Source organism: Aythya ferina, assembly GCF_964211825.1.
Source record: "Aythya ferina genome assembly, chromosome: 4".
NCBI lineage: Eukaryota > Metazoa > Chordata > Aves > Anseriformes > Anatidae > Aythya > Aythya ferina.
In genome coordinates, this window is record NC_140300.1 from 2,994,209 (window position 1) to 3,013,983 (window position 19,775).

Consider the following 19,775-nt stretch of genomic DNA (forward strand, 5'->3'; position numbering starts at 1 on the left):
CGTCAGCCTCCTGGCTTTCAGCTTCTCTCTCTGACTACGGATACCGGGGACAGGTTCTGGGGTGTTTAGGGAGGCTTTTTGGGTATTTCCCTAAATTGCTGGTTTGTGTTGATCCTCTGAGGAAAGCGCTGAATATCACAAGGCAGTAATGAATCACGGAGCTGCAATTTTCCCTTCTGCACAGAAACAGCCATGTTCCGGCCGCTCAGATTTATGTTTTTAACCCCAGAAGCGACTTCGGAGCATCAGTGCCCATGGGGGGATTGATTGCAGGGATCCCCCCTCAGGCAGACTAAAAAGCTGACAGCCAGGGAAGTTTGGTGCCTGAAGCACCGTAAGGTTTGTGACTTCATTCTTTTCATCTTCTCTGATTAAAATGGGGTGAAAAAATTCCTTTTCCTGCCCTAAAGAGAAAGGAGCATTCACTGATCTCCACGGGTGCATCACAGCCCGTGCCCAGCCCAGACTCAGACTGGTTTTTGCCTCCTGCATCCTTCAGAAGGCTCCTTGCTCCCGGGCGGGTTTGGTGGTGAGACCGAGGAGCAGCTCCAGGTTTATTTGCCAGGTTTATCTGCAAACCCAGAACTGGGCAGCTCCCTGTGAAGCTCTGGGCAGCATTTGGGGTGCCCCAGGAGCGAACAGCAACTCTCCTGGCACCTTTTCCCTTTATTTTGGTGCCATGCTGGTTTGCACTGCCCGCTGCTTGTTCCACTGCCTGTTCCTCCTTCTGGTCTCCTCTCCCAGCGCAAGTCCTTCCCTTGGATCCGAAGGATTTCAGCCTTCAGTGACAGCTAAAACGAGGGTTTCAGGATTCAAAAAATCCCAAAATCAGCCATTTTAGGGTTCAGACATGGACAATCTTCAGAGTGGAGCCCATCCCCTTCCCCTAGGCTGCAGACACCCCACATGTTGTGCTCCCGGACAGCTGCTAATTGGAGAAATTCGGGGCATAACCCATCCGTGATGCTGATGCCAGGGTTTATGCGGGACCGGGGGAATTTAGGAACATTTTGGGGCAAAGGAGCGATGCGGTGGTGGCAGCCAGAGGCACGGCCACCCCCTGTGGGAGCAGAGGACGGACACAGCAGGGCTCGGACAGCCACAACCCAACCTTGGGGCACCCGCAGCGTAGCAGCCTGATGGGCTGAGCTGCCTCTCCCTAAAAATCTGCATCCCCGAGTTGTGCAGCCCGGCAAATCCCCGTGGAGGTGGGAGGAAGGCTGTGAGCATGGGGTGAGCGCTGCTGAAACGACTGCAGGAGGAGCTGCTGCCTTTGCTGACGCCAAGCCAGCAGTGAGGATGCTCCAAGCCTTTCTCATCTGCTTCGGTGTAAAATCAGCCCAGAAAAGGGGCCGAGGGGACACCGCACCTCCTGGGGACTCTTTTTTTTTGGCAGTGATGGTGACCCAGCACGGCTACGGGCATCACATCCCCCTGCTTAAAGGTGTTCGATGCTGCCCTGACCTTGGCCATTGGCAAGCCCTGTCAGGCCCCCTATCTGTGCTCAAAAGTCCTTTTCAATTATTTATTTTCAAAAAAAATACTTTCTTTTTTTTTTTTTTAAAGTCCTTTGGGTGGTGGGGGTAAGCCCACATCTTCAACCCGCTCTCCTCGGTGGTGTTCGCAGCTGCTGAATCCTTCTCCTGATGGAGAGCGGGGGCTCTACAGAGAAAGAGAAACCACCTCGTGGGCCGTGAGGACCTTCAGATGTCTGTCAGCTGGCTCCTGTGACACTGCAGGTCCCTTCCCTGGAGGGATTACGGCTGCTTTTTCTTTGGAAGAAAAGAAATTGACCCTGTGCAAAACACCGAGGCAGCCTCTGCCTTCGGGATGGAGGAGCCAGGATCTGAAGCCTGAAGTCTTCACGGCCCTGTAGTGCCCCCGGTCTCCTGGCTCATTCACCCCTTCCCCAGAGGTGCTTCATGGCTTTGTTTTTTATCCCCTTCCCTCATTTTCCCTATTATTATTTGCGTGACCAGCAGAAAGGACTCGCACTGAGCCCGTTCACATCTGCAGCCACCCCAGAGAACTGCTGCTCCCCAGCAAACCGAGACATCTGGGCAAAGCACAAAGCTGGGATACAAAGCGAGCAGAAAGCACCGGCAATATTTGGTGTCCTGGGCCTGAAGGTTGCTTATGCAAGGCAAAGTAATAAGTAATATTCCACGGTTCTGTCCAAAACAGCGTCAGGAATGACTTGGGGGCTGAGCTTAGTTTGTAAACTCCGAGGAGCTGCGTGAGCAGCCCAGCTGCTTCCCACAACAAGGGCCTGTTCCTGAAAGCCCAGAGCCCATCTCCAGCAAGGACAACGAGCTCCATCCCTGGCAGACCCCAGGAAGAGGGCTTCACCACCTCCCTGAGCTCCTCAAACCTTCTTCCCAAGCCCAGGCACCGATTTCGGACACGAGAAAGATGAGACCATGAGGGAGGCCGAAGGGGATGGAGGGAGAGCTTGGGAGAAAGCAAGCGCTTTTGTAGGATAATAGATAATAAAATAAAATAAAATGGATGAGAATAAAAAGATTATCCATCCCTTTGCCCCCAAAATATCAAAATATTTTTGTTTCATTCTAAGCTTTAGGTTTAAAAATGCTAAAACTTCCTTTAAGCTTTAAAACTTTGTTTTGAACTTTAGGTTTCAAACTGGGTGATGCTGTCGGGCAAAGCCTCGTAGCCTCGCGTTTCTTTTAGGACAACAGTTGTGGCTTTCAATCTAAATTGTTTTTTTTTGTTTTTTTTGTTTTTTTGTTTTTTTTTTCTGGGAAACCTCCTCCTGAGATGCCCACAGCAGGGGAGGCGAGGCGGAGGGGCCGGGGCAGCCACAGCTCCTCGGGGCGGCCTGGGCAGGGCCTCACACCCTCACAGTGACAAATTTCTCCCTAATGCCTAACCTAAATCTGCCTTTTTTCAGTTTAAAACCATTCCCCTTGCCCTATCACTACACAGAGCCCCTCCCCAGCTCTCCTGCAGCCCCTTCAGGCCCTGTCAGGCCGCTCTGAGGCCTCCCCGGGGCCTTCTCTGCCTCATGCCCAACGCCACCAGGAGACAACACCCAGCCCTGCTGAGCCCCCTGCACCCAGCGCCGTCACTTTGGGGCCTTTTCCTTGGCTTTTATAGGATCTGATGACCCTATTTCCTGCTCTTTCCCTTGAGGAATGGCCTCAAGGGCCTCCTCCTGGCCCCCTGGGCATGGCCAGGTGAGCCCCCGCAGCAGGTACTGGGGGGAACAAGGCATCCCCTCCTCCAGCAGCAGCAGGAGGAGAAGCTGGGGAAGTGGAAACCTTCCTCACAACCTCATCTAAAAGCATTTTTTATTTTTTTGTCAGCCTTGCTTTAACGAAAAGCCAAAACTTCACGCAGCAAGCAAGCGCCTCATCCCGAAGAATTATTTTTTTTCTTGTGGAAAACCCCCCTCACTCGCCACCAAAGCCGCTTCTGCACATTTTCCAGCACACACCAAAGGGGGAATTAAGGGATAAAATGCCACACCACACTGGTTTTCTGCCCCCAGGGCTCTGCCATGACCACACATGGCCATAAATCCCCCCACCCCTATGTGCTGGGTTCCCTCGTGCCAGCCCTCCTGCAGGTGTGGGATCTGTAGGAAGCGAGACCCCCAAACCTAGAGGGCAACAAAACCCCCATCTCTCAGCCCTTATTCATTTATAATTAACCACTTTAACGAGAGGGAGGGATCTCAGAGCCCATGGGGATGCCCAGCCCGAGGGGGTCGGAGGTGCTGCCCTGGATTTCCAGGCCGATCTCTCCTCACCCCTCTCCTGTTTCCAGGGCAGCGATCCCGATTTAATCCGGATGCTTGCTGGCCAAACCCACCAGCGCCGTGATGCAACACGGCTTGCACAAACTTTTCCAGATGGGGAAATTAATCTTTTCAATAGAAACAGAGGGGAAAAAAAAATAAGAAGCAGTGAGCACAGAGGGCAGGTCGGGATGTCCTGGAGTGGATCTCGGCGAGACGGGCTGCAGCACACGCTGTGCTGGCTGCTGCTGGTGAAATTTGCTGCTGGCTCCAGCTGTGTCCTGCTGCCTGGCTCCAGCCCTACAGAAAACGGTGCTGGTGCTGCCCCGAGCCCTGGGGATGGTCTCTGGGATGTTCCTGAGCCCCCTCCTGCTGCAGATCCAGGGGCTGTCGCCTAGGAGGAGAGGGTGAGGAGCCACCAGGGAGGTCCTCACTTCTGGGCACCAGAGCAGGGAATATCCTAAGAGAATTTTATCCAAAAAAAAAGGTTTCAAATCAAAATTCAGCAGCTAGATAGGTGAGGCGGTGTCTCCTGTGGATGAATTAAGGGAGACCAGTGGCCTGTTCATCCTACAGGGCCATCCCAAGGACCACCAGCTAATGGTCCTTCCAGCACAGCACCCCTGGGAGCAGCTGTGTCCTCCTGAAGTTTTGGGATCCGTGTAAACCATTTGCAATATCCTGCAGCAACAGTTCCCTGCTTTAACCGTAGACGTGATGAGGAGCAGCTTTTTTTTTCCTCCCTGCCCCTGCCCTGCTCGGTGGCTCTGGGTGTCCGGATGCAGGGGCCACCGTAGAGCTCTCCTTTACCCACCCCTAATTTTGCAGCCCCCTTCAAACCCCACTCCGTCCTCCTCCATCAGGACCCATCACGTATCTTCCAGCCTTCCTCACCTTCCCCTTCATCTTCCTCCAGCTCCTTAACGAGACCTGGTGAGGGCGAGCCAAAAGCCGCCCGTGCCTTACCCTGGGACACGTCGCCGGCTGGCTGATCCCTTACGTAACCCGTGACACTGTTTGCTTTCCCTTTGCTGACTTTTGTGAGTGTGATTTCCCCGTTTGCTGCTCCTAAAGCTGCTTATCCCCGCGCTAAACCCCCAGCTTAGTCCTGAGAGCCTCGCCGAGCCGCCTCCAAGAAGCCTCCTCCTCCTCCCAGCAGCTTGGGAGGACTTGGATGGTCTGGCACCCCATTTCCATGCCCATAACCCCATCTCCATGCCCATAAACCCCATTTCCACACCCAGCACCCCATCCCCATGCCCATAACCCCATCCCCATTCCCACCATCCCACCCCACAAGTGCTCCCACCCGTTCCAACACAGAAAGGATTTTTTTTCCCCCCTTGCTAGTCCCAGGTTCAATATTTTTCTGGCTTCCCCCACATGCAGCAGTTCTGATTTGGGATCTGCTGCACAAGAGCTGGCCAGGTGGCCTCTTAAAGGGTTGCCCAAGGTCTTGCTCATCCTCACAGACACCAGCACGCAAAACCCCAAAAGGGCTTAAAAGTCTCTTTTACTCCTCATAGGGGCACAGCCAGGAGCTGACATGGGATATTTTGGTGCTGCAAACCTCACTGCAGCCTCCCCAGCCCCGTTTCCGACCCTTTTTCCCCCAAGACCGGTCTCACAGCGGTGCCTCAGCTCGGAGGCAGCTTTTTCCCTTTGTGATGCTAAGCACCTAGGGAGGGATAATCAAATTACATCCACACCATTACGCCAACAAGGACGCCAAGCGTCCCATGGAGAGCTGGCCCCTGGCACTCCCAGCATGGTCTCGAGGCGACCCCATAGGGCTTGTGGGCGATGTGAGCACCCAAATTCCTGGGGGAAAACCCAGACAGAGCCCTCAGGAGCCCCAGGAGAGGCTCATGGAGGTGCCACAAATTGCCTCACCCCAGCTGAGCTGAACCCTGCATCTCCCCTTCCCCAGAACACACATTTACGTCCTCCCTAACGCTATTTACACCCTCCCTAACCCTATTTACACCCTCCCTAACCCTATTTACATCCCCTCTAACCCTCTTCACACCCTCTCTAACCCTATTCACGCCCCTTTGTCCATCCAGCCCTGGGCTGGACGATCCCCTGACACCTTTGGCACTTGCCATCATCAGAACCTTGCAACGAGGAGCCCCAGGATTTTGGGACAGGGGATGAAGTGCCCCAACACCTATCCCAAATTGTGTCCCTCCATCCCACTACAGCCGATGGGGGCGGCGAGTAGGAAACAGACGCTTCCCTGGATGAATCAGCAGCACCTCTGGGCACTGACGGGGTTGACCGTAACATTTTCCCCTCCATCCCATGACATTTTCCCCTCCATCCCATGACATTTTCCCCATCCCATAACATTTTCCCCTCCGTCCCATGCCCACGAGCCCCGGGAAGGCAGCGGGGCAGCCTCGGCTGCTTGGCAGAGGAGCGGGAGGGAGAGGAAGCAGGGGAAATGTGAAGTGCTGCCGTCGGAAACTAGGTCACGTCCCTTGCCCCGTGTCTTCTCGATAAAGGGGTGAGAAATCAGGTCTGGCTTCTGCAGCCGGTGCTTTCAGGCCCTGCCCCGAATTTGGGTTCAGGGGGGATATCTGGAGGCTGCCCTCTTTCTCCTCCTGGCTCCAGGTTTTGAGGTGGAGGGTTCAGAGCCACACAGCACGGGGCTCGGGGTCCTGTAGGGCTGGGTTGTAGGGAGCTGAGCAGAATGGGAGGCTGGGGGTGGAGGAATTGAGGATGGGGATGGAGAAATGGGGGCTGGGGATGGAGAAATGGGGGCTGGGGATGGAGAAATTGGGGATGGAGATGGAGAAATGGGGCTGGGGATGGAGAAGAGGAAGTTGGGGATGAAGAAAGGGCTGGAGATGGAGAAATGGGGGTTGGGGATGGAGAAATGGGGGCTGGGGACGGAGAATTTGAGGCTGGGGATGATAAAGGGGAGGCTGGGAATGGAGAAGAAGAGGCCAGGATTGAGAAGGGAAGTCTGGGGATGGAGAAGGAGAGGCTGGGGGTAAAGAACTGGAGGCTGGGGATGACAAAGGAGAGGCTGGGCATGGAGAAAGGGAGGCTGAAGCTGGAGAGATGGAGAAATGGAGGCTGAGGACGGAGAAGAAGAGCCTGGGGGTGCCAGCTGGGGCACCTTTCCCCCTCAGCTGCTGGCTACGTCTCCCCCAACCCACCACCCAAACCTACAACCCCCATCCCAGGGTCGATCTTCACCAGCAGGCACCCGAAACCACCTTCCTCACCCTGCCACCCTCCTCCTCCATCGCTCCCAACGCCTCGGGGACCCCTCTGGGCAGCCTCACCCCACGCCAGAGGGCTGGGTGCGGGCAGCGGGGTGCCCACCACGGCCCCACTGTGGGAGCAGCCCCCAAGGGCGATGCTGGCTGCAGGAAGGGGGAGCCTTGGCGGGGGGCTGCCCTCTCCCCGCGCGGCACGGTCAAGTGTCTCTCCACATCAGCATCATCCCTGCTCGGCGAAGGGATCGGCCACAAGCAGACAGGACCGGAGGCAGGAGAAGCGGCGCGGAGAGCGTCCCTTCCCCCACCGCCCCCGAAATCCAGACCTTTCCCGGCGAGCGAAGGGAAAGGCATGGAGGAGGGGGGGGAAGGAAAGATTTTGGTGGCCGAAATTAAGCCTGGGGGTTAGCCGGTCCTATCCTGGGGGTGTCGTTTCCTTGTTTTCCCTCTAAAAGGATTGGGAGATCAGCTGTGAAGTCACGGGGTCTTGCCCAAAAGGGAAAAGGGATTTGCTCATCCCGTGCACGACCTTCTGCTAAAAAAAAAAAGAGGGAGCTGGGGCATTTTGGGGAGGTGTCCGCAAACGGAGAGGTTTGGGTGCCCGGCTCCAGGCTGTGCCACCCCAAAGACCCCTTGGCCAACGGGGCCCGAATACATCCCCCAAACCTCCCCAGCAGGAGGGGGGCAGCAGGCAGAGGGGGCAGACCCCACACACAGGGCTCGGTGTGCGCCTCGTTAGCAGTCACATCGAGATAAAGCAAGTCATTTTCTCCAGCCTCGCCGCAACGAGGCCAGCATGTAGCATTCGAATTATCCAATTACCGCAAATTCCCATTAATAACGCAATTAGGATCGTTACGAGCAGACTTCCTCCCACCTCCCCTTTCCTCCGCCGCTCTCCTTGCCCCTCAAGCAGCCACGGCGAGCCCCCAGCACCCCGTATTTCTGGTGTCATTGTCACACCTCGCCGTGCCAACACATCTTTGGGGTTGGTGCATTAGGATACGCAGCTTTCTGCCAGACCTTTGCCATCTGGAGGAACATTTTTAGGGTGAAACCACCCGGTGGCTCCTTTCTTTCTCCTTTCTTTCTCCTTTCTTTCTCCTTTCTTTCTCCTTTAATTATTACCAGCAGCGTTCCTTTAATGATTGGCACCGAATCTGTTGGGATTTTGGTGTTAGTGCCCACCCGTTTTCTCGTTATCATCACCCAGACGCGCTGCGTGCCCTCGCCAACCCTACCCAGGAGCCCCAGGCCAGGCTGGGAGGAAGAGCAGGAAGATTTTGGGGAGGAGAAAACCCCGCGTGCGGCGTCAGCTCGTGGCAAGGAGAGAGTTTTTGGAGCTTGTCGCTAGGAAGCATATGGCTGCCACCGAGCTCCGGGGCTTATTTAGGATTTAGTGCCCATTTGATCTATTTTAATCCAGACTTTGGGCTCATCACATAATGAGATCCCCCCAGAAAAGCCACGTTTCGGCACCTCCCGGGCAGCCAAAATGTGCCGAGCACCTTCCTCGAGGCCAGGAGGGGCCGAGCACCTGGTCCCCATCGCTGCCCACGAGAAATAGGGTCCTGGTTTTTCCCATCCTCGGGTCGATGCTGGGATCGCTGAGAGATGCTTGGAGCGCTGAGGTGGATGGGGAAGGTGGCTGTGATCTCTGACATCCATTTTTCTTCTGCGTTCGGGAAACATCCCAATATTTGTTGGGTTTTTGTGCCCTATTGAGGTGGGAAGCCCAGCATGGGGCCGGGCACAGCGAATTTCCCTGCCACGGCTTCCCCTCTCCCCACCTCGGACAGTAACGGAGCTCTCCATGAATCCTTCTGGTCGTGGGGCTCTCACACCTCCTGACGTTTAATTAATGGGATTTGGGGGGTTGTGGGGCCAGGAGGGCAGTTAGCGGCGTGCCCTTGACAAAGAACAAGCTGCAGGGCACGGGGAGAGGATGGAAAACCCATTCCCATCACGGTAACGAGGTGGGGAACCCCTCTGGCCACCGTGTGTCCCTCCTGGCGTCCCTCCCTCCATCCCAGTTGGTGAATCCCATTGCAGAAGACCCCACAACAAGTCAGGGAAAACATTTTCCAGGTTGGGTTGCCCCCTTTGGCCAAGGTCAGCCGAGGTGATGCTGCGAGGGGGGTCCTGCTGGATCAATCCCCCTTCTCCCGGGGCCCTGGAGGAGCTGCTGCACAGCTGCTGAGAGCGGACCCCTTCCCCCTCGCCGCCCCCAGCCGTGGCACGTGCAGCTCATCAGCGAAAAGCCTGGTGTGGGCAGGCAGCCCACGGTTGTTTCTCTAAATAAACCTTCCCCTCCCTGGCTGACTCTCCATCTCCCTCTGCAGCGGGATGGATTTCTCTCTCGAGTTCACGGCAGGGCCTGGGCGTCTCCTGGAGCTTGCTCGGCACCCGTAACACATCTCAGAGCCTCTGGCAGCAGAAATAATTCCTATTTCCAGCACGAATATTGCCCCAAACCCTTGGAACATGGGATCACCCACTTCAGAGCATCCCTCACCCCGGTGTTTCCGCACTCCGGTGCTTCTGGAACCCACGGGATCCATGGAAATGCCCCCAACCCATGACTTCCAGGCATGGTTCCTCTCCCAAAACTTGCAGCCAGCCCCTCCAACCCCCCAAAAAAAACCCCTAAAGCATCACCCCTGCAGGTCTGAGCAGCCGGGCGATGCCGGGGGACCTCATTTGCAAGGAGCTCTCCGCGCGGCGATCCCGGTGCCGGCAGCATTACAGCAATTTGCCGCCTGACCCCAGCTCGAAAATGAAATCTCTCATGCTTGACTTGACCTGCTGGCCGAATCATCGTTATGTGGGGAACGCTTTATTATTTTTTTATTTTTTTTTTCCTCTTTCCACCGTTTAAAAACAAGAACGAGGGGGAGGGAGGGAGGGAGCACGAGGCAGGGGGAGGCACGCTGCCTGGCCGTCTCCTCCTCTCACGTGTTTTCTGCTGCTGGAGCACCCGAAAATGCTCCGAGGAGGGGGCTGCAGGGTGGGAAGCTTTCCACGGGATCCTGATGTCTGTCTGTCTGTCCCTTGCCTGTTGTCCATGCTATTTTTTACAGTCCTTTTCACCAAAATTATGTAGTTTCATGAATTCAAGGGTCAGGTTCAGACCCGCTGCGGCGTTAGCGAGAGGACCAGCACCGGGAACATCGACGAGGCTCTGCCAGGACGGGATGGATCGAGGACTGAGAGAGAGCCCGACCCTGCAAGAAAACATCTGCAAAAGCTTTCAGTGAGCCCCCATCACCCGGATTGAGCTCAAGTTGTCCCAAACATTTTCCGAGGGAGAGGGACGGAGAAATCCCGACGGATTTCCCGAGAGCCCTTTGTTCACCCAGGGTTTCTGGTGCAGCTGGGGATGTCAGCGGTTATTTATGGGCTGTTTCTTTTTTAGCCCGCTGTGATCAATAGGTGTGACCCCTCGCACAATCCAATACCGGATCAGCAGGCATGGCAGGAGGGTAAAGATTTTCCTCCCCGAGGCCATAACGCCGTGCACGGGGCTGTCCTTCGAGGAGGGGAAGAAGCCCCTGTGCTGTCTCCTCCCTCCTGTGGGTTTCCGCCAGGCCACCTCTCCGTGCTTTAATGTTTCATGGGATTTAGTGACCCCAACCATATCAACTGCTAAAAATAAGGAAGTTTGGAATGAAGGGGGAGAAGCAAAATCCACCCGGAGCATATCTGGCACTGCCCGTGCTGCTGAAGCTCCTGGTGGCCCGGCCTTGGGGTTAGGACATCTCTCACCTCCAGCAATGAAAGGGAAGGTCTCATCTTCCTTTTCCGAGGTGAGACGCTTTTTCTGGGTCCATTTGGGGTGATTTAATCCCCGTCAGAGACCATTTTGCATTCCTAAGGTTGCCATCCCACCCGATCCTTCTCAAGAACTGGTGAAATTGGGAGCCAGGTCCCAAACCCACCGCTCCCCTGCACGCACACCCCCCGCAGTGCCCAGGATTTCTTTTTTTTCTTCTCGCAGGGATCCCCTGCCCCAGATGGCACAGCCAGAGCAGCGGATGGCCATGTCACAAGAAAACCTCCCCGCTATTTATACGGCCTCTGACCTTCAGCTGTTGCTACACCACGCTCGGATCCTAAAACATCCTGGGGGTTTGCTGCTGAAAAGTGCCCGGGTTCGTTATTTTATCGGGGGGGGGTCGTTAACGTGCCTCTGGGCTGAGCCTCGTCACAGTGGGGCTCACAGATTACATATTTTTTTGTCTGCCCGGATCACAGCTCCTGGGGTTAGAGCTGGTGCTTGAAAACACAGATGGGCTCGCTTTAAAGACTGGGAGAGAATCCAATCGCAAGCCGTCCAGCTGGTGAAACACCCTCGCTGCTGAAAACTGGGGGAACTTTGGGAATGCAGGCAGAGACATCTTCCCATCAGAGCCTTTTCCCAGCTGTGCTGACCGGCTCTGAACCCCCAGAGAAGCCCTCACGGCGCAATCATCCTGCGACCCGCTCCCCTCTCACTCTCCTCTCGCACACGCCAGACCCAGCTCCGTCCATCTCTGGCCCTAAATCAGATTTCTCAAGCATTTTCCTGAACTTCCTCGCATTTTTCTCCGCTTCCTTCAAGCCGTGGGCACGCGGGCAGGATGCGGGATTGCCCCTTGGTGGGGCTGGGGCTCTTTTGCTGATTTCTCCACCACAAAGCAAATTGCAATGAATTTTGTGCAGGCAGATGTCGGAGGAGCTGCCTGCCACCACCTAGGCACGACCTGCCTGCTTTGCCCCAGATATGTTAAAATTTGCGAATAACCTGGGAGAATCACCTGGTCACAGTAGAATTTGAGCAGGGATGAACCTAAACCTGGCCCCAAACCAGAGTTGGACGCTCCCTGCTTCAGCCAAGCCTTGGGGTGGTGTTTCCACTGAAAAATAAAGTGTTTCCAGTCCCTGGAGGACTGGAAGGAGCCCAAGGCGGTTGCCTGGGCTGCCTGTAAACTCTGGCCCTGAGCACACGAGGTCCTTTCTTAACGCAATTTGTGTCTAAGGTCACCCCCTGGGTGAGCAGGCAGCGAGGGGCTGGAGGGATCAGCTCGTTTCAAAAGGGGCATAGCTAAAAAAAAAATGGTGATTTCCCCCAAAAACCTTTCTGTGGCAAAGAGCCAGAGGTTCCCACCTAGCTGAAGGACCCAAACCTTGCTCTGGTGAGTTTGGGGTGAGGTTAGGAGAGCAGAGCTCTCCTTTTTCCAGCTGGTCCGTGTCCAGCTCACGTGGGCTGATGCCATAATTGCAGGAGGAAACAGAGAGTGTCTGCTCACCACCAAGGGTCTCCACCAAACTACCCCACGGTGATGCCCACAGAAACCCTGTGTTATTTATTTTGATATGTATCAGGGTCTATAGGCTATTTGGCTGCAGAAACCTAATATCTCGGTGATACCTCCTCAGGGAGGAACCCAGCACCAAGGAGCAGCCACTCTGCATCCATCCTTGCCCCCTTGGATACTGAAAAATGGAGTAGGCAGCCTGAAAGCAGCCCTCGATACCCAAGCCTTCGTTATGCTTAACGAGGGCAGCCTCCCACCCGTTTCAGCAGGAGCCCTTTCCCTGAGGAAGCCGAGGGTCCCTCACACCGAGGGTCCCTGCTCCTTCCCCGCTGGACGCGGACCAAAAGGTGGTGAAAGCTGCCAAAAAAAAAAAAAAGAAAAAAAAAATAATAAAAAAAACAGCTCTGCCTGCGGGTTGGCGTGATGGATGGCAGAGCTCAGCCAGGAGCTGCTTCGTTTGGGTGAAAGACGCTGTGTGGGAAGCGGCCTGAGGTGTGGGGGAGCCAGCCTCGCTCCGTGCCCGTGGCTTTGGAGAAAATGAGATTCTGGGAGCCACAAAGGGGGGTGGAGGGCAGGGGAAATCTGCTTTTTGTGGGGATGAGGGCAGCGGGGATGCTTCTGGGGGAGTTTGGGACTTTCTCCACTTGGGAAGCCAAAGGGTTGTGGCAGATTTTGTACCCGAAGACGTCCAGGTGCTCTCCATCATCCTCCAAAGATCTCCACTTCTTCCCAAACTCCAACCAAGAGCTGAAGCCATCAGCACGCCCCTTGTGTCCCCCCTCCCCGGGTCCTCGGAGAGACCTCTTTGGTCTTGAGCGTGTTGAGCACACCATGAAGCTCTAGCTGGTGATGAGACAGCCCTTGGCGCCGGTATTTCTGAGCACCCCCAAACCATCTGCTCCCTCTTCATCCTTCTCCCGGGTCCCTGTGAGGAGGAGGAGGCTCCAGCTGAGAGAAGGGGACAGGCCGCCCACGTGTGCTGAGTAACCAGTGCCAAATTGGATGCCAGCGCGCACACGTACGCACACACACACACAAATATTTCCACCGAGGCTGCTGTGAACAATGGGCTCTTGATTTATTTGCCGGCCTGAAGACGAGAGGACACCTCGGTGTCACCCGCGTGGCAAGGAGCAGGCTCATGGTGCCTCTCTTGTGCCACCCGACACAACCCCAGCGTGGTCCCAGCCCTTCCTTAAATATTGCCACAGGGTCTGCAGGGCCTGAGGAAGGTTCCTGGAGGCAAATTTCATGATCTGAGCCCTATTTGTAAGTGCACGGGGTCTTCACTCAGCCCTGTGTTGTCCTCAGGCCTGCAGAGAGACTTCCAGAGGGCCCGCCAGGCCCCAGAAGGTTTCTGCACCGTCTACAAAATCGTCCCGGGACCTGCCGAAAAGAGCAGATCCGAAAGCACAGTTGGCAAAAACCGCAGCAACAAGCGCATTTCGCGGCGAGGCATTGTTCCAGTTTGTATACGTCTGAAAAGAACTGCTCAGGCATATGGTGAAGTTGGCACCTTCTCCCCGGGACTCGCTGCAAGCTGGCGGCTGGAGGACGCTCGCCACAGCGAGCCGGGCATAAAAAAACAACAAAAAAAAAAAAAACAACAAAAAACCAACATAGGGCAAATAAAGGAAAATAAAAAGGCTGAAGGAGGAGATGCCTTGAGGTCTGCGGGGGTTTTTGGGGGATGTAGGGGGCTCGTGGAAAGCTTTCGGCCCCTGTGAAAAGCTCCCCGAGGCCAGGCCCGTCCTTTAGGGCAGTGAGGATGAGGAGCTGGGAGCTGCTGCTACGCCGGGCCCTTGCTCTGCTGTAGGGTGGCTGCCCCCAGGGTGTCTCCTGAATGGAAAATGGGTCAAAAAAGGGGGAAATGTTGGCCTGGGTTTGCTTGTCCATGTAGGGTTACTGCTGGAGACAGGCCGAGAGGGGAGCTGCACCTTCATCGGGGCATCCCCCAAACCCCACAAGGGGCTCTGCCCCCTCCTGGAGTGATTTTGTGGGGGCAGCCGAGTGCCTGTGCGGCCTTATTAGCGGGAATCATTAATTACGTGCCCTGGAAAGCAGCACAAAATGGGTGGCAGCAGCTCCAGCTTCTCCCCACCCCATAGGCCGTGGAAGGGGACGAGGGGAGAAGCAGGGCCCGAAGGCACCCCTGAGCCCCCTCTGCCCCAAATAACCCCCCCAGGCCCTGCAGCACCTGGTGGGGGGGGGATTTGGGGCTCCCCCCACTCTTCCCAGTGCTCTCTGAGGGGTTGATACTGGGCCCAGTGCCCCATGCAGGGCCTCACCCGCTGCCCTCCTCTACCAAGGGATATTTGGGGGGGGCACCCCACAGGGCTGGGGTGCCTTGGGGGGGTGAAAGTGCCTTGGAGGGGGTGAAGGTGCCTTGGGGGGTATCCATGTCCCTTGGGGAGGGATGAAACTGCCTTGGGGGGGGGATGAAGGTTCCTTGGGGGCAGTGAAGGTGCCTTGGGGGGGGATGCAGGTCCATTGGGGGGGATGTTGGAGCCTTTGGGGGGGATCCATATCCCTTGGGGGTGGACAAAGATGACTTGGGGGGGGGGGGGGTGAAGGTCCCTTGGGGGGGATCTATGTCCCTTGGGGGGGATGAAGGTGCCTTGAGGGGGGATGAAAGTGCCTTGGGGGGGGGGATGCTGCTTCCTCGGGGGGGATCCATGTCCTTTGGGGGGGATCAAAGTGCCTTGGGGGCCATAAAGGTACTTTGGGGGGGGATGAAGTTGCCTTAGGGGGGAAGAAGGTGCCTTGGGGGGGGGATGCTGGTGCCTTACGGGGGATGCAGGTCCCCTGGGGTTTGGATGCAGCTCCCTTGGGGGGGGGGGTCCACGCTTCCAGGGGCCGATTTTTTTTTTTTTTTGGGGGGGGGCGGCGAGGGAAGAGTTAAAGGGAAGGCTCCGGCCTCCCTCCCTCCCTCCCTCCCTCTCTGCTTCCCCCCCCCCCTCGCTGTTAGGCTGCCGCTTTGACAGGGGGTGGGGTCGGGGCCGGCCGCCGTTTTTACCGCAAGAAAAGGGGGGGGGGGGGAGAGAAACGTGGCAGGCGACAGGCGACAAAATGAGGTGAGACCCCCCCCCCAACGACGGCCAGGCTGGGGACACCACCAGGGCCCCCCCCCGGCGCCGCCCGGCCGCTTCCCAGCCGGCAACCCCGCCACCAGTAAGGCTCAAGGGGGGTTACTGGGATATACTGGGGGGTGGTGGATGGGGGAAGGAGGAGGGGGGGTTCCCTGTTCGCCCCCCACCCCGAACCCCAAGTGGTTCTTTGGGGGTAAAAATGGGGAGGGGGGGGAAAAAGGGGGGTCAACCCAAATGGCTGTGATTTGGGGGTTTTGGGGTTTTTGGTTTTTTTTTGGGGGGCTGCGAGAGGGGTTGGGGGGGGGAGAGAGGTTGGGGGGGGGGCACAGCTGCCTGGATCCGGCCCCCGCGGGGCCCGCTTGGGGATGACAGTACCCAAAAATAGAGCCTGAAATGGGCAAATTGTGTGTTTTTGGTGGTTTTTATTTATTTTTTTTTGGGGGGGGGGGGGGATTTGGGTACGAACCTGCTCGCCAGTGCCCGGCAGCATCATCGGGTCGGGCGTGTGTTGGGTGGGTGTGTGCCCCCCCCCCACTTCCCAACCCTTTGCTTTGAGACCCCAACCCCCCCCAAAATCCTTTATTTAGGGCTTCGTTTTGGGGTGATGGAGGCAAAGGGGGGGGGTGGGGAGGGGGGGAGTTTGATGTTTGGGGGGGGGGATATAGGATGGATGGATGGCTGGATGGAGCAGTTGCTGGGAATTATGTCATCGGCCTCGGAGCTGGGTGGCTCCGAGCAGCAGCAGGGGGGGGGACGAGGCTGGGGGGGCACCCACCTGGCACCTCACCCCTATGGGGGTGTTTTCAGACCCCCCCACCCCAAAAATAAAGGGTTGCATCCCTGCCCTACAACCCCGCTGCAGCGCCGAGCCCCATTCGGGTGCGCGTGTGGAAATAGGGGGGGGGGCGCAGAGACCCCTTTGCCAACCCCCCCCCCAAGCTGCTGGGTGCAAATAGGGGGACTTGTGGCTGCTGGTGGCCCCCCCCCCCAAGACCCTGGTCCCCTGCTGTGGGGTCGGGATGCTCGGGAGCACGCTGAGCATCCTTTCCCTGCAAGGGGGCAGCTGGGGAAAGGAAAGGGGGGGATAAAACAGATAAAACCCGGATTGCTCCAGCAGCGGGGTTCCTCCGGGGTGCCACCGGCATTAAAATAGGGCGCAGGACCCCTGCTAGGATTTGGGGACCCTTCTGTCACCCGCTGCCCTCCCCGTGGTTTGTTTGTGTGCGGGCTGGAGCGGCCGCTAAATATAGCAGGAGCTCAGCCCGCCTGGGGAATTTATTTCCCTTACAAGCTCAGGAAAAGACCAGGCTGGGAGAAGTCGCGGGGACGCCGTGCTGCCATCCTCCCCGTGCCCCTCGTGCTGGCTTTGTGGGGACGGAGGGGATGGGGGGAAATTTGGGGATCCAAAATTCCCCCCGCTGGCTCCACGGGGCTCGGGTGGGTGGTTAAAAAGCATCACGAGGGCCACACGTGCTCCACGTGCAGGGATCCCCCCCCCCGTCCTCGAGCTAATATTTGCTGGGTCACCGGGCTGGTGGCCTAAGAAGCAACCCCACGACCCCAAATCCCAAAAAGGGGGGAGGTTGGGAAGTGTTGGAGAGCCCGATGATGTCCCCGGGGGCTGCAGCCTCACCGTGGTGCGGGCATCTCCTGCCTCGCCAAAGGGCAGGTGGGGAGGGTGGTTTTCCCAAAAAAGCAGGCAGGAATCTGGATAAATCGGGTCACAGCAAGTTTCTGGAGGGAGCCCTGTCCCGACGGGGAGGTTTCGGTGTGAAGGGGGTGCCCCTGGAGCTGCCTCGAGGCTGGGAAGCTGTAGGATCGCCGCAGGGAAATCCCAGCCCTGCCCAGGGCTCTCGGAGAGGATCCGGCAAAGAAAGGGTGAAAAAAGAGGAGATTTCTTTTTTTCCCCTTTCTCGGCAGATCTTTCCCCATTAGTCATTCTTGTCACAGGAGCTGGCAAAACACGGTTATTATTTGAGGGATCTGAAAGGGAAATGGAGGCACGCGCCCAGGAACCGAGGTGTCCCGGCCCCGGGGACTCCTCCGGGTCCCCCCATGGGGCTGGGGAGGTGGGAGAGGGGCCGGGAGCTCGGTTTTGGGGCCAGGTGGGTGCAGGAAAATAATTGCCCTTATAACAGGGAGCAAAGTGCCCCCCAGGACGCGGAAACCAGGTGGGACCGTGGCAATCCCCGCTGAAAATCACAACCGTGCGCCCCAAACCTCGCTGCTTTTATTGCAAAGTCTTTTTTTAGCGGCCGCGCTCTCCGTCCTTCTCCCACACATGCACCGAGCTCCGCAGCAGCCACTGGGGATGGAAATATTTTGGGTTCTTCTTTGGAAAAGAGTTTTTTTTTGGGGGGAGGATAACAGGACAGCAGCTGGAGCCTCGCTGGGGCGCTTTGTGCCCACGGACCCGGGAAGGCTGGCGTGGAAATCACACACACCTCCAACCTGGGCGATGAAAAAAACCTCTCCCAATTTCCACCAGTTGGCAGTCCAGGGGGTTATTTAATGACCCGAGCTGGACTTTTTCCTCCCCACGGATCTCCCTGCTAGCTTTCTGACCTGTCTTTCCTGATGCCCTGTAGCATCCCGGATGGTTCCTGCACCTCTCCAGGTCCTCGCGGGTGTCCGGGAGCCCCTTTTTTGCTTCGCAGGCAGCCTGGAAGCGAGCTGCTCGCCTTAAAACACGCGCTGCTCCGCGCGCACACACACGGCCTCACCAATATTTATCAGCTGGAGCAACACACGGGCTCGGGAGTTGCCAAGTAACATAACAAGAGGCGCTTTTAAATAAATAGACGTGCGTCTGCGGGTGACGAATTAACCAAATCCGCTGGTATCTGGCCCAAAGACGTCTTTTCCTCTGGAAGCCCAGCGCCAGCAGCGATGGGGATGAGCTGAGCCAGGAGAAATGTGGTGCAAGGAACAGCAGGGGGACGGGGACAGGGACGTGTCTGGGGAGCGGTGGGGTCCAGCTCCTCCTGTTTGCCATCAGCAGGGCCTGGAGGAGCGGGGATACCCCAAAAAGGTGAGGGTGGGGGGCCCTGTGGGATGGGAACGGCCCCAAAAGTAGGCACAGAGGCAGCTCTGCCCTCAGTTCCAGCAGCTGGGCTGGCTGCTGGCTCCTTGGGGTGGTTCAGAGGGGACAGGACAGAAGGGAGAGGACGAAACCATCCCTAAAAAAAACATCAGGAAGACTTCTGTCTTCCAGCAGAGCCCGGGCAAACTCATCTCACCTGTGGCCAACCCCTGCTGCTGCTCTCCAGGGACACCCAGGGCTTTTTTTTCCCCCTTTTCACCCTCTCAGGAGCCTCAAGTAGCTCTTCAATAACCATTTAAATAAAAATTAAAAAAAAAAAAATAAAACCCCAGCACCTCGTGCACCCCCCGGCACCGTGTCCCTGCCTCCACCACCCTCTGCCTCTTCCCCTTTCACTTCCAGGACTCCTTTTCCCCAGCTTTTTCACAGCTTTCCTCCGCCACGCCAGGCTTTCCTAATTGCTCCTGACACCTAACTTGGTTCTGATTGATCTCGCGGGCTAATTAACTGGTGGCAGCAATCGGCATTAATTCCCCAGGTCCTTCTCCTTGGGCTTCTGCTTGGGCAGGGGGGACCCTGCAGGGGTGCAGCAGGTAGGAAGGGGCAGCCCCGGCACGATTCCCTTGCAAAATTCACTGCCAGGAGCTGCCAGGAGTGATTGGGGGGTCTTGGAGACCCTTTGACCCTGCCCGTGCTGCTGAAAGCTCAGATTTGGGGCCAGAATCGTAACAGGATTCCCCTCCGAGGGCTTGCATGGTAGGGCAGGATGAAATTCCCTCCTTTCCCCATCCCAAGAGGCATTCAGTGCCACCTTTGAACCCATTCAAACCCTATTAAGCCTTTCTAATGCAAGAAGGAGACTAAAGGCAGAGACAAAAGGCTGTTCTGGAGGAGGGGAGGGATGGAAGTGGCTCCCCAAATGAACCTCTCTTCCTTTAACCCCTGGCCCTGGTTTGGTGCAGATTGGGTTAGGAACAGGGGGATCCAGGTGCCGGAGAGGGGACGTCTCGTGGTGGGAATCAATGGGCAGGATGGGACGGGGTCAGTTCCAACTCTGCAAGTCTTGGGGAGCTCCTCCAGGGCTTTCGAGCCCTGATTTAAAATGATTTATTTCACTTCAGCAAAATATTAGGGGTTATTCATATTTTTATTGTGATAGTTCTGATATTATGCACAGGTGAACCTGTGGGTCATGATCATTTGTGTGTTTTTTTTTTATATCGTTCTCCTCTCTTTTTACTTTCCTGAGACGTGGCAGGGGCACTTGGTGTTTTGGGGACGAACAGCAGGGAAAATCGGCACAAAGAATAAGTGGGGGAGGGATATAAGAACAGGGCCTGTCGGACAGCCTGTGAG